At 45.8% G+C, this 14,176-nt stretch overlaps 1 pseudogene; it reads right to left on the bottom strand.

Annotated features, from left to right (window-relative positions):
- Positions 1-1,238: 1,238 nt before the first annotated feature.
- LOC146184779 (uncharacterized) overlaps positions 1,239-14,176 on the bottom strand; it is a 32,683-nt pseudogene continuing 19,745 nt past the window's right edge.

The raw sequence follows: 14,176 nt of genomic DNA, 5'->3' as shown, positions 1-14,176 counted from the left end.
GAAAACACCAGGCGCTTCTCAATAGCCTGGAAAGCCGCATTGCTGTCTGCGTCGCTTTGAGGTGCGACATACCTACGGAGGAGGTCCAGAGCCGCGACCGCTTCTCCAAAGCTCGGATCTGACAAATCCTCGGAATCGTGTGGCTTGAGCTCGTCATCACAATCTGTGGCTTCACTCGCAACCGAGCTCGCAACAATATCACCGATACTCTGGCACTTCAATGTTACGACGGCAGCATCCACTGCGACATAGTCGTCGTATGTGAGTCCTGTGGCACCCAGCACATCTATCGCCTCAGTGAGCTCTTGATCGCAAGAGGCTGCTTCCGACTCCCCAGCGTCTGTGGCAGGAAATTCCCCTTCGCCGTCCGTGCGAAAGCCACACTGCGCGAAGCAGTGCTGTGCAGTTGATGCGGCCACTGCAGCCCACGCTGAAGCGACATAGTGCATAGCGTCAAGCACCGAAATGGTCGTTGGCTGCTGTTCACGATCAATACGCGCAAGACAGCGCTTCACAACACACTTCCGGTAGGAATGCTTCAGGTTCTTTATGACACCGGCATCCAGCGGCTGCAGATGGCTTGTAGTGTTCGGTGGTAAGAACACAAGCTTGACGTTTCGAAAAAACTGCGGGTCTCTTGGGTGGGCAGCACAATTGTCTAAAAAAAGATGAACACTCCTGCACTGGGATCCCACCTTGTTGTCGAAGTAGCGAAGAAATTCTTTGAACAACGAACTTGTCATCCACGCACGACTGTTACTTCTGTAGTGACACGGCAGCAGGTGAGTGTTCTTCAAGCACCGCGGGTTTCGATATTTGCCGATTACCCATGGCTTTAACTTATCGGAACCATCCATGTTGCAGCAAAGGAGCACCGTCAATCGCTCTTTGCTGTTTCTGCCTCCGTGACACGCTTCTCCTTTCAGGCTTAGGGACTTCGACGGCTGCACCCGAAAAAAAAAGGCCCATTTCATCGGCGTTGTAGATGTCACGAGGCGCATAGCCCTCAATTAGTATAGCAGATAGCATGGCCTTCCAATCGTCGACTGTTGCTAAGTTCACACTTGCTGATTCACCGCTTACTGTCTTGTACGCGATGCCGTGCCTCTTCCGGAAACGGTCGATCCAGCCATTCGACGTGCAAAGTCCGTGATGCCCAGTTTGTCGGCGATGTCCACTGCCTTCTCGCGCAAAATGCTGCCATCAAAGTTGACGCCGGCAGCGCGAGCTTGCTTGAACTAGGTCAGAAGAGCCTCGTCGAGGTTTCCATACTTGGCCCCACGAGCCTGCTTAGCTTTCAGGCCGAAAAGCGCTGCATTGCCTCCAATCTCGGCACACTTTGAGACGATGCTGTTAAGCGTCGATGGTGGCAGACCAAGGTCTTTGGCAATATCAATTCTTTTCCGTGCTGGCTGCCTGTCGACAGCGTTGAGTGCGTCCAGCTTTTCCTGGAGGGAAAGCGCCTTCCGCTTGCGCGACGCCATCGAAGAACGTCAGATCGCGATCGTCGGATACAAATACAAGGGTTAGTTCGACTGGTTCATGACCGGCTTTGTCGTAGACTGGTTCGACGGATGGATGGATGGATGAAGCTGAACCCTTTGAATCGGGCGGTGGCGGTGCACGCCACCTAGCCGACGTTCACGAGGCAGATGGCCATCTAGTGGCGGCCTCTCCAACTCGCGTGCGGCTTCTTGAAGTTAGTTGCATAGCCAAGCCTAGCCAAGACTCTTCACAAGTCAAAATGGTGGTTGGCGCGTGTTGCCTCAGGCGGGTTCGCGGTGACCAGTTGCGACGCATCATGCGGGAACGCTTTCACAGCTACAACGTAACAACGAGGATCCCAATACATTGGATCCTACGGGAGCAATGCTGGGACCGGATGAAAGCGACGTAACAGCCGGGAAATTGCAGCAGTGAGGAACGTAACAACAGGGTTCTACTGTATATGCAGCATTAAAAATGTCAGTTTGTCTTCACGTACAACCAGAGACATTGACCAATTCACCTCACGCTTTACTGTAGGCCCGGGCCGGGTCGGGCTCAGAAGAATGATAAGTTAGGGGGCCTGGGTACTTGGACTCAGGTGAGGCCCAGGCCACGAAATGCGGTCCGTGCAGGGCTCTACCATGCAGCACCATCGTGGCCTAGGAGTTTGCCTAAAGATGCTTCTTAAATGCCTGTAGGCATTGGAATTAGAAGCTTGATGTGTTCAATAGAACTGGCTTCAGTAGAGTACCATATTATCACTTTCATTTTGGTAGCCTTGTTATGCCACTGTTTTGTTAAGGAACAAATGAGGGTAGTGGCCTGGGTTGAGCACATGGCCTATGCCAGCTGAGAGCACAGAAGCCATACTGGCTGCTTAGATAGTATGCATGACATCTCCCCATACTGGCTCTTTTTGTTTTCATGTCTAGGAGAGCTTCTCTGACACTGCTTCTCACAAGTCTAGTACACGGAGCCTCGGTTAATGTTTGAGATGTCGGGCAGACTTCTGCTGACGATGAAAAGACAAACAACAGGGTTTCTAATTACGCGCCATCTTTGGCATGTATGCGTAAATAATATGGATGCTAGAATTGACTTGACAAAAGACAGCTGCTGAACGAAAATACTTTTAAAGTTTGACATGCTATTTCTGTTGTTCCTGTGCAGTACCTAGATGGTGTGGATGTGCATGCAGTGAAAGAGGAACACCTGTGCCATTGTGTGGTGGCTGCGACTCTCTTCGATGGACCTCACCCTCGAGGAGAACGTAGTGTATGCTCTCAACCCATCTTCTGGGGTGCCCACCCATGAAGAGCTAGAGGATGCTGCCCGTGCTGCACGATATTGTCAGCCAGCTCCCGTTGGTGCATCCGCCTCAGTGCTGGCTCAAAATGAACCACTCATGGAACAGTGGGTGGCCTTCATACATATGCGTATGTTCTGAGGCTCTTGGTGATGTGCGTTTTTCTGCATGAGACTGCGATGGTGGTATGTATGATAGATGGGAGTGAAGCCTCAGGGGCAGACTAAACATCTGTGCTTGTGCAGAGTGCATGGTTGTGTGCTTGTACAGCAGGTTTAGGAGCAAATGGCAGGGCCTTGTTAATCGCTGTATGGAATGTGTACACGCTCTTCTTGGGTTAGCAAAAATTTAGGCTAACTTGAGTACCCAAAATACAGTCGAACCCGGTTACATCGAATTTTGGTTATATCGAACTCACGGAATATCCCCTTGAAAATCCCATGTAAAAGTATAGGAAAGCCGCGTCATATATTGAACTCAATTTCATCGGTCGTTCGATATATCGAACTCCACACCACGCACTAGAAAGTGTGCTTTCCCCAATGACGATCGCATCACCCTCGGCCGTTTGCCGCATGACGTTTTCAAGCCACGCGCGGAATGAATGAGAGGTGACAGTTCGGCTAGGACAGCGCCGCGCCCATTGCCCAAAGGTGCGCGCATCTGCGGTTATTGTTTCCCGCGCGCCAGCACATGATGTTTGCAAGCCATGTGCGTGAATGAACCAGAGAACCGGTGGGAACGAGAGGGGGAAAACGCGATAGAGCGAAGCGCAAGGGTGTGCCCATTCTTTTGCCGAGCTATCTCTCTCCTTCCTCTTTCCGGGCCTTTGTTTGCAGTAGCACGCGCTACGCATGCGCCAAGCCAGCTCAGCCCGTTTTCAGACAGAACGTCGGACGCTTTCTCCAGCCTGTGTTGCGAACCCTCTGTACGTGGCGGCTGACGTGGCTATGGCGCCTGCGGAAGTTAAGAAGCAGCAGATCGATCTTTTTTTTTTTTTTTTTGTGAGAGTCGTTTGTTTTTATCATTGTGCTGTACGCGCTACGTAGCGTAAAATATGGCGTTAGGAAGCGGCTTTTTTTTTTTTCTTTTTTTTTTTTTGCTGGAGTCGTTTATTCTTGCATGCATGAATCAACGAAAGCACGCGGTCAGCTGCGATCATGACACGGGCTTTTAGCATTTTTCGCTTCAAACAGCATTTGCAGCTACTTTGTCACGCTTTCCAATGATTTTGTGGCAGTAGACTACGCCCGCCCCAAGCGCGGCGTGATAAATCGAACCAGGCTTGGGCAATCAAGCCATCACGGGCAGTCTGCCAAGTTCGCTCCCCGCCGCAGCAGGAGCTATCAAAAGATAAACGCGCTGCGATGTTATCGCTGCGCAGCATCTTGGCACGCTGCCAAGAAATGAGCTGTGGATGAGACGACCGAAACGGAGTGCGACATGCAAGCGATAACGCTGGTGATTTCTGCCGCGGCGACACAGAAACCTTGTTTTGAGCTGCGGTGGCTCCTACGGCAGAGGTACATAGTTCCAACAAGTTGGAAATTTTTTGCTCTGTCGCTGCCTCTCGTCGCTGAGATCGCTTAAACGCTTGCATGTGAGCGAGCTGGCCTTAACGCTTTTTTCTTTTCAAAATTCTCGAGTGCAAAAGTGGAGGGTGGGTTCATTAGTGAGTGAGTTATTACACGACAAATACAGTATCGTTTTTTCGCATCGTAAGTGCCGTCCCAAGCCGATTTCTGTATATCGAATTATCGATTTATCGAACTATTTCGCGATCCCCTTCGAGTTCAATATATCCGGGTTCGACTGTATCAGATTGTGCAGGATGTGGCAGGAATAAGCAAAGGGAGTGATAAACACTTGTGAGGAGGAGTATGCAAGGCAAAAAGATTATTTATTTATTTATTTATTTATTGATACTGCAATCCCAGTGTTGGGATTTTAGAAGGGTGGGAATACAAACTATGTAGTTTAACAAAACAGGCAAAAATGAACAATAATTACAGTGAAAGTTGAAGCTCTTCTGAACAATTAATAATAAAACCAAACATATACAACACAGCAGTGAAATAACAAAAGCAATAAAAAGAAACTAGGTGATATGTTGCGAGAACAACGTCAGTGATGGCTGCAGCACTTCATTGTTAGTGAGGTTATTCCAATCGGAAATAGTTCGTGGAAGGAATGAGTATTTAAAGCAGTTATTTCGAACGCGAAAAGGAGTTAAAGTTAGCTGGTGTCGTTGTCGGGTTGCCTATCCGGACGAAAAAACAAGCAAATCGGCGAGTTCTGATCTGTAATGTCTTTTAATTAATTGATACAGAAATTTAAGTCGTGCACAACGATTTCGCTCAGTTATTGTCGGAAGGCCAGCTTGAATTAAGAGGTGTGTTACTGATGTACGCCGGTAGTTGTTATATATGTATCGTGCCGCCCTCTTTTGAACTTTCTCTAATTTATTCATGTTAGTTTGCGTGAATGGGTCCCAAATGATTGAAGCATAATCTAAGGTAGGCAGAACAATAGATTTGTAAGCAAGCAGGCGTACAGATGGAGTAGACAACCGCAATGCCCGTCTCAAGAAAAAGAGTTTACGGAAAGCGTTACACGTTATGAGATCAACAACTAAGATTGTTACTGACCCAGAGCCCTAGATATTTATATTCTGCCACTTCAGTTAGTGTCATGCCGTTAATACAATAATCGAAGGGTAAGACTTTCTTTTTGTGAGTGATTCTCATTAGTACAGTTTTTTCAAAGTTAATGGACATTTGCCATGCTTCACACCATTTGAAAACTGTAACGCACCATTAAGTAGTTGTTAATCAGATACAGTTCTCACTTCTGTATAAATAACACAATCATCAGCGTAAAGTCTAATTTTTACAGGAATGTTAATGACAATATCATTAATATATATTAAAAATAACAGAGGACCAAGAACAGAGCCCTGAGGGACGCCAGAGTGGACTGTAAGCCTGTCAGAAGAATGATGGTTAAAGACAACGAATTGTTCTCTATTTGAAAGGTAGGCTGAAATCCATTTTACTAATTGTATGTTATGAAGTATTGTATCCAGTTTATAAATTAACTTTTCGTGAGTAACCTTATCAAAAGCTTTCGAGAAATCCATAAATACGGCATCAATCTGCGTTCCATTGTTAATTGACGAGGCGAAATCATGTATAGTTTCTGCTAACTGTGTACAAGTTGAGTAACCCCTCCTGAATCCATGCTGATATTTAGTAAAAAAATTATTAGCTTCGCGAAAGTTTGATATGTGATTGTGAATTATGTGTTCAAGTAGTTTACAAGCAGTTGATGTGAGTGAAATAGGGCGGTAGTTCTTGATTAATCGCTTGTCTCCACTTTTATGAAGCGGTTTCACTCTAGCAGTTCCCCAGTCTCTCAGCACTTGACCCTCATGTAAGGACCTTGTAAATATAACAAATAAGTACTTAGATGTCCATTGTGCATATCTTTTCAAAAAGGCGTTAGGTATGTTCTCTGGTCCAGGTGATTTCTTTATGTCAAAGTTAAGTAACGTGTTTAAAATGCCATGCTCACTAACTACAACGTCATCCAGAGGCGGGAGGGAAGCTTCAAATTTCGGAAAAATGTTATTGTCATCATTAAACACGGACTTAAAATGTTCATTGAATTCATTAGATACTGTTTTTGCATCACTGACCAAAACACCTTTCATTTCAAACTCATTATTAACCTTTGACGTTGGGGAGACCAAACGCCAGAATTTCCCGAGAGACTCCGAGATAAATTTGGGTAACGATTCTTCAAAGTAACGCTGTTTGTCAGCGATAGTGTTCTGTTTGAGCTGAGAGCTAAGCAAACTGATCTTTTGTTCTAATTCCAGAGAATTACTAGTTGCTTTTTTCTTTTTCATCCGTTTCAGTTTTCTTTTTAACTGCAGTGTCGCCCGAGAAATCCATGGGTTTTTTGTTATCTTTTTAACAATAACCGGCACGTGGCATTCAATGCATTCATGTATCATAGCTTTAAACCGGTCCCAAAGTTTTTGAACACTGTCAGTGCTATTACAAAATGTATCAAAGTTGAAGGAAAGAACATCGACAATGGAAACATCATCAGCTCGAGAGAAGTTTCTAAAATGCATTTCTGAGCAATTTTTATCAACAGTTAAGCCGGAAAGAGTAAGTAGAACGGCTTGGTGATCAGAGATACCGGGTATGACTACACATTTAGCTGTATCTAAAATTGTGCCAGAAAGAAAAAAAAAAAAGGTCTAGTGTGGATTTTGAACTCCCTTGTATTCGGGTCGGCTGCTCTACAGTTTGTGTCGTCATATGAGAACACTATATCAAGCATGGCCTCACTTGATTCATCGCTATAGGTTTTAATTGCGAAATTTGGCCAGTCAATGTCCGGTAAGTTGAAATCGCCTGCTAAAATAATTTGATCATTTGGCTTAAAAAAAATTCTCATATCTGCTAGATCAGGGGTTCTCAAACTTTTTTGCTTGGAGAAACCCCAAAAGCCTTCAAATAGTTCCAGGGAACCGCCCCCCCCCCTCCCCCTCAGAGTCAGTCTCATATCAGCTGCCGGGTCAAGACGGCTCCTGTGCTTGTTCTTCAGATAGGCGAGGGCTGAAAATGCCTGTTCACATGCATATGTAGTTGCAAAGGGAAGCAAAATGTCCACTGCCCTTTCAAAGAGGCATGGAAACAACGGAGCAGTCTCCATCCAAAATTTCACCAAGCCTTCACCATTAAATTTTTCTTTGAGAGCAGTACTTGCCCTGAGCTCTGAGGATTCTCGCGGAACACAAGAAGACAGCCCGCGGAACCCCTGTGTTCCGCGGAACCCAGTTTGAGAACCCCTGTGCTAGATTATTTAAAACACTGACAGGTGATCCAGGAGGCCTATACAAAGATCCAACAATGTACCGGACATTGTTGTGGTAAGCCTTACAGAAAATGCATTCGATATTAGGCACTCCAGGCATGCTCACTATATTTAAATCATTTTTGAAGATTATGACGACTCCTCCTCCTTTGCTACCACGGTCTTTTCTAAGTACACTGTAGTCAGCCGGTGCGAATTCGCTATCGTAAATGGTTTCGTTTAACCATGTCTCAGTTAAAACAGCGATATCTGGATCTTCGCAAAGTAAAATTCCTTCTAACTCACTAACTTTATTTAATATGCTTCTGCAGTTTACATTCAATAGTTTTAGCGATTTGGGAACGGGCTTTTGCTGTCAGTTGTTTTTGCTGTTTAGCTTAAAACGGGCATGTTTCGCTTCATCCCAGCCATACATTATGTTGTCAACGGACAATTTATTGTACACCAATTTCACCTTGGCTCCATTTTTCTTTTCCTGGGCTGCACTCTTCCACAGGTGCTTTCGGATTTCCCGCATTCTGGTAGAAAAGTCTTCAGAAATTGAAATTGAGGATCCCTTTAGCTTGTAGGCGGACTTTAATGCTGATGCTTTTTCTCGGTAATCTATAAACTTCACTATCACAGGACGTCCCTTATCTCTATTTTTTCGACCTAGTCGATGACACCTATCAATGCCAGAGACAGTTACCCCTAATTTGTCTTAAAACACCTCAGTAATCAGTTTAATTTCAAGTTCAGCTGCTGTTTCTTCGTCTTCCTCAACTAATCTGTATATAACTAAATTGTTTCTGCGACTCCTATTTTCCAAGTCATCGACTTTGGAGAGAAGTGCCGATAACTGTTTATCAACTTTCTCGACAGTGTCCTCTATTAGACTCACACGGTTGTTCAAAGCGTTCAAATCTGTCAGCTGTTTTTCCAAACCTTCTATACTTTCGGTCAGAGCTGAAATGTTCCGCTCAATATCAGTTTGAGAACTACATAAGGCTTCCATAGCTGCGGTCAACTTTCCCTGGCCGTCCAGTAATTCTAAAAGCATTTCTTTTTCAGTAGGGCCCGGATTCGCCTCAACATCCCCACACGCCAACAGGTCTCTCGATATAGAAATGACATAACTGAAGACATTCATCAAAGGTAGCGGGCAGGGCAGCAGCACTAAGAAGCGGTTATCGCTTCGATAGCGTTTAGTAGATAAGTATCGATTAACCTGCAGCACAAAACAGAAAGGGTTCCTTAGCATGTTGCTGCTGAGGCTGCTGCCGTGCCCACTGATGAGGCTCGATGTGGTCTGTCCTTTTATAGCGGGGAAGCAGGTCATGTAGATCGACGTAACCGCTGTTGGCATTGACGTGGCGATGATAGCTGGCGCTGTTGGATCTTCCACGAGGCAAATGCTACCGACACGTGTCGATGATATCGGATACGCCCCCAGGCTTTCACTGTGACTTGGTGTAGCGCTGAAACAACTGCATGACGATAATTCAGCTTGCAGCAGAACCGCAACAACCTGCAGCACAAAACAGAAAGGGTTCCTTAGCATGTTGCCGCTGAGGCTGCTGCCGTGTCCACCTGCCAAGATGTATTTTAAGAAATCCCACGCAGTGCCAACTAAATAACTTCACTGTTCTAACTTGATCTGCAACAATTGCTCTTTTTTTTTCTGCAGGCAGACATTAGCCTGGTGTATGCTAAATGTTGCTCACAATCATTGTGTCATTCTTCCATATCAAAAACCGCATGTCTATAATTGCATATACAGTGACATTTCGATATGACTCTTATCATAAAGCATATTCGTATTATTTTAGTGCCTCCCTCCACTCCCCTGCTTCCTCTTAAATCAACCCATTGTGATAACTAAGGCATCAGTCCACGTATGCATCAAGGAAAACACTATCGTGCAAAGTTTGTGGTTGTCAATATGGCTAGATGGGCTTAGCTCAGTGCTGTCAAAACTGATGAAATTAAAATGATTGTAGAGGCAACACATTTTTGTAAGGCTAATGTGGTAATATTTTTATGTGGGTTTGGATAATCAAAAATCACAAAAGCATATCGAAAGCTCGCGTGATATCTAGTTTCTGCTTGCGTAAAGAACCTCTCCCCCCCATTTGTTGTTGAGGATTTGCTTCCTTTTTCTATAAATTTTAATAGCAGGTCGCTCAGTTTTCGCACCCTCAGCAGCGCTGATCTTGATGGCCCACCAAGGTGCTATTTTCAGATATACAATCGAACCTCTATATGACAAAGTCCTAATTGCAGCCGAAATTTTCGTTAAATCGTGAATTTTGTTACATCAAGGTTGCCTTGTTCTAGCTGCTCAAATAAAGTAAAAGGTTAATGGAACACTGCTAGCAGATGGGAACTTGTAAATTACAAATTCAGGAAATATGAAATTCTAGCAATAATAGCACTGACAAGGGTACCGGATGTTTTGTACATTAGGAGGATAATGGGTGATAGTGAACGGATGTGAACACATCATTTTTTTTTTATGCGAGCAAAGAGCGAGTGTACCACCAATGCTGGCACGGTAACCTTTGCGCGGCATTTTCTCAGGCCTTACATACACGTACCGTATTTACACATGTAATTAACTTGCCTCCCACTTTTGTCGCCAAAAAATATTTAAAAAAATTTAAGGTTTCAACGCTGCTGAACCGAATGTGGAGCGAAAGTTTTGGCTGCAGGCGACCGAGCATTGCATCGAACTCAACCAGCGTTTCGTTGAACGCATCACAGTTCACCGGCGTTCTAGGCAGAGTACCCGGGCTCAAACCTGATTGCCGGCGGCTGCTTTTTGATGGGGGCAAAACGGAGAAGCGTCCGTGTGCTGTGCGATGTCTGTGCAAATTAAAGATCCCCAGGTGGTCGAAATTACTCCGTAGCTCTCCACCGGTAGGGTGGCTAGAAGGAGAGGTGTGGTGAACGCGGCGCGCTTTCCATAAAGAGGGGTGGCCCTCCGAGCGTGGTAGCCGCTGGGGCCAAATGGAGCGCTGCAGTCTGAGGCCCCATCAGCATTCTGGAGGAGGCTTGAACGTGTCCATGGAACACCACGCGACAGAAGCAGTGGTGTACCATTTAAACACTTTTGCCGGTGAAAGTGTGACAGATAATGCACCTTTCCTTTCCTGTAAACCAATCATAATTATATGTAGCACTGCAACGAATGCCGATAAGAGGCAAATGATGTGAAGCAAATGATAGGAGAGGAAGGGTAGGCTTTCGCCATTCTCCTCTTAAGAGACACTGCAGAGGTGTCGGCGGTGGCCTCAGCGCGCCAGCTGTGCACCGTGGGGCGTCACACTCTCCTGGCACATGTGCAGCTGGTGCGGTGACAGCGTCACCTCTGAGTCGCCCGCGCAGCGGAGGAGTTGGCAGCAGTTCCAACGCAGCTCTCCAGCTGTGCTCCTTATGACGTCACTCGCTCCTTGCGCATGTGCAGTTGGGGCTCTCCGGGGCTCCGTGAAATCGCTCAGACCTAACGTAGTGTTGCTTTCGCAGCAAAAAGCTCGTTGTTAGCTCGTCCCTTCCTTGCGCGCCGTCGCCGTGCAGTGTATTTCTTAGCAAGGCGCCAAGATTAGGCGCAGCAAAGACTTCACTGTGTGTGTTCTGTGTGCGTTAGCTCCAGTCATGAAATAGATGGGTGGTGAACTTGGCAGAGTGCCAGCGGCTTAGACAGGAGTGCAGGTGGTGGCTGGCTCGGCTGATGCGGTTGCTCAGTGACTTCCAAGGATGGGCCTTGCCTTCCCTTTATCACGCAGCGATTGAAGTTGGCACTGCAGAATGCCATACAATTATTGGTACATGTGTAGCAGTAAACGCCTTATGAAGCGAACCATGCTCAAAGCTCACGTCTTGACTGTGGCTGACTGCATGCTTTCTTTGACGACTGATGGGTGGAAGGACGGACAACTGTAGTAAAAAAAGTCTACTTCTTGCCTATTGAACCCTCTTTTCAAACTGACGTCGATGTCAGGGAAATGCAAAATGCGGTGTGTCTTGGCTAAAGTTCTCATGCCGTTGTCAATTAAGGTGGCTGCTGATACATGCATACGATGTGCGAGGATTATGTTAAATTGTAAGTGCAGCATAAAATTACTTCGTTAAATCGCGAACAAAAAACAAAAAAAAACATCATTTTCAATAGGGCAGAGATTGGGAAATTAAAAAATGCGTTACATCGCGAGTTTCGTTACAGTGAGGTTCGTTATATTGAGGGTTGACTGTACTAACATCTCCACATGTTTATCTTTTTCTAAGATCTGCTGGCTGAACCCTCGCGGCGACTTTAGCAGAGCACCAAGCAGGCACATTAGCCAGGATATTTTTTTTTTTTGAAGGGAGGAGGCAGTCGAAGACAATTTTCTTTCTTTATTACTGAGAGAAGGGGGGGAGCCGGCTTGGCTCCTTCCTCGGGCTGACACAAGGCTTTGAATAGCGATGAGAGAATGATAGATGGGGGGGAAGGAGGGGAGGAGTGGGTGCGAAAGGAGTATCCCGGGGAGGGGGCTTAAAGCCTATGTTGAGCCACGGTATCAGCACGTGTGAAAGTGCATTGCTGGAGCCTTTTTTTCTTTCCTTTGTAAGTTGGCCAGTGACGAGCAAATGCCCTCTGGGTACACAGGATAAAGGTTGCCTCTTGTGCAGCTGGATTTTTCAGTATTGTTACCAAACCCAACGAGACAGGCTCTCAGATGTTTAGCTTCCGAAGAGGAGAATGCATAGCTCCGCCTGTGGACAGAGGCAAAAAAGCGCCACCTTCACCGCACTGGCCTTGTGTTCACGGCACACCATTGTTGAATCATTCTTGTTAATATTTCACAGACGCCGCGTGCACTTTCCCTCCTGGCCTGATATTGCCAACCGCAGCATTCCGCATTGCCGTCTCAAAGCACTGCCTCTGCGACAACCGCTGCATGCTGCTTCTGCACGCTTTATGCATCTTTCCTGTGAACATGGCAGAAAGCAATGTGTCGAAGGAGGACAAAAAAGAGATGGCGCATGAAGGTAACTGACTGAGAGCTTAAAAAAATTTTCAGGGAAGAAGACTCGGCAGTCAATGTCACAACAGGCCAGGCGAACAGACTGCGAGATATCGTGTCGAAGGCATAAAGGGCATAAAAGAACGGGCGAGGTTCTAGAAGGAACACTAATTACAAATAATGCCTTCAAACTCCTCAGACATGGGCCGTGTAAAAGGGAAAGCGAGGTAGGGGAAGAGGGCCACGCTGCGTCTGTAAACTGCAGGAATGTGATGAACGGAAGGAAGCGGTGTCTCAACTTTTTCTTTTGAGGAGTACTGGCGGACCGGATAGAGGAACGAACCTGAAGCAGTAGAAAACAGAAGAAACTGAAATAAACACTCGAAATGATGCAGCGGCCGGGAGCAATGTCAACAACCGTGGAATAAATTAAACAAACACTGCAGACATCCATCTCAACTCATTCTATAAAAACCTCATAGAAAGGGCCACTACAGGATTCCTAAGTAACTAACCGCGCCACGCGGTCCTTGTGGCCTGTTTGTATGGAGACTTTCTGGAACAAAGAAACGGGCTTGCGTGAGGCATATGAAGTTTTCTCCTCTTAACTTCACAAAGAGTAGAGCTTGTGCTGCTCCTGCAGTAGCACAGTGACTTTATGAGCATTTAAAAGGCCCTTATCAAAACCAGGTTTGAGTTATTGTGACCTGCGATAGTTGTAAAGGCTGTTTTTATTTCAACGACGCAAGTAGAACCACGGTATTCGCTAACTATGTCAATAATGAGAACTCTTCGTTAGTGACGATCTCTGGTGGACAGGGGTGTGTTAGTCACTGCACTACACATAAGATTACATACAAACATTGCGAGATCCACAAGTTTAATTTTTTTTTGTGGATGGACTGTGAAACGTATATAGTTTAAAAGGTCACGCGAGGATTTTCCAACAGTAATTACACGATATTTCAAAACAATGAAGTAATGAGAGAGGCAAAAATAATGAGCCATTGTTTAGATGAGAGTATCATTCTCTTTCACGCCTCTAGTTCTGTTTCATTTCCCTTCAAAAATCCTGTTCTCGTCTCTCTTTCCTGCTAGCTGCACTGTACGCACGTACTGCTGTTTTTCTGGGAGCTCGTGGCCTGATTAGCGATCGCTTCCAAGCCTTGGCGAATAGCTGTAAAGTGAAATGAGTGCTTTATAAATCTGTGCCAGGATAGAGGGGTCTGAAAAATATGAGACACTGTTTGACTCTGCTAACCAACACAGTACTGTGTGAATGCATCGAAATCTTGACTGTCCAGCCACATTTAAGATTTTCTGTCCTTATATTGGGGGTGGACCATTGAAATTTCGAGTGTGGGCCAAGTCAGTTATGACTCATCCCATGGACCGCCCAGTCATGCTTTCATTTCATTTCATTGTTTATTTCCTTTCCATTTGAAAGGGAGGAGCAGGGACTGAAAGCTGTAACTACAGCTTGACAGGGGACCCTGCCCATTACAAA

This window comes from Amblyomma maculatum, chromosome 7 (genome assembly GCF_055883805.1).
Source record: "Amblyomma maculatum isolate TAMU_Amacu chromosome 7, ASM5588380v1, whole genome shotgun sequence".
NCBI lineage: Eukaryota > Metazoa > Arthropoda > Arachnida > Ixodida > Ixodidae > Amblyomma > Amblyomma maculatum.
Note: the sequence above shows the minus strand (reverse complement) of the source record. Positions and strands in the feature narration are given on the sequence as shown.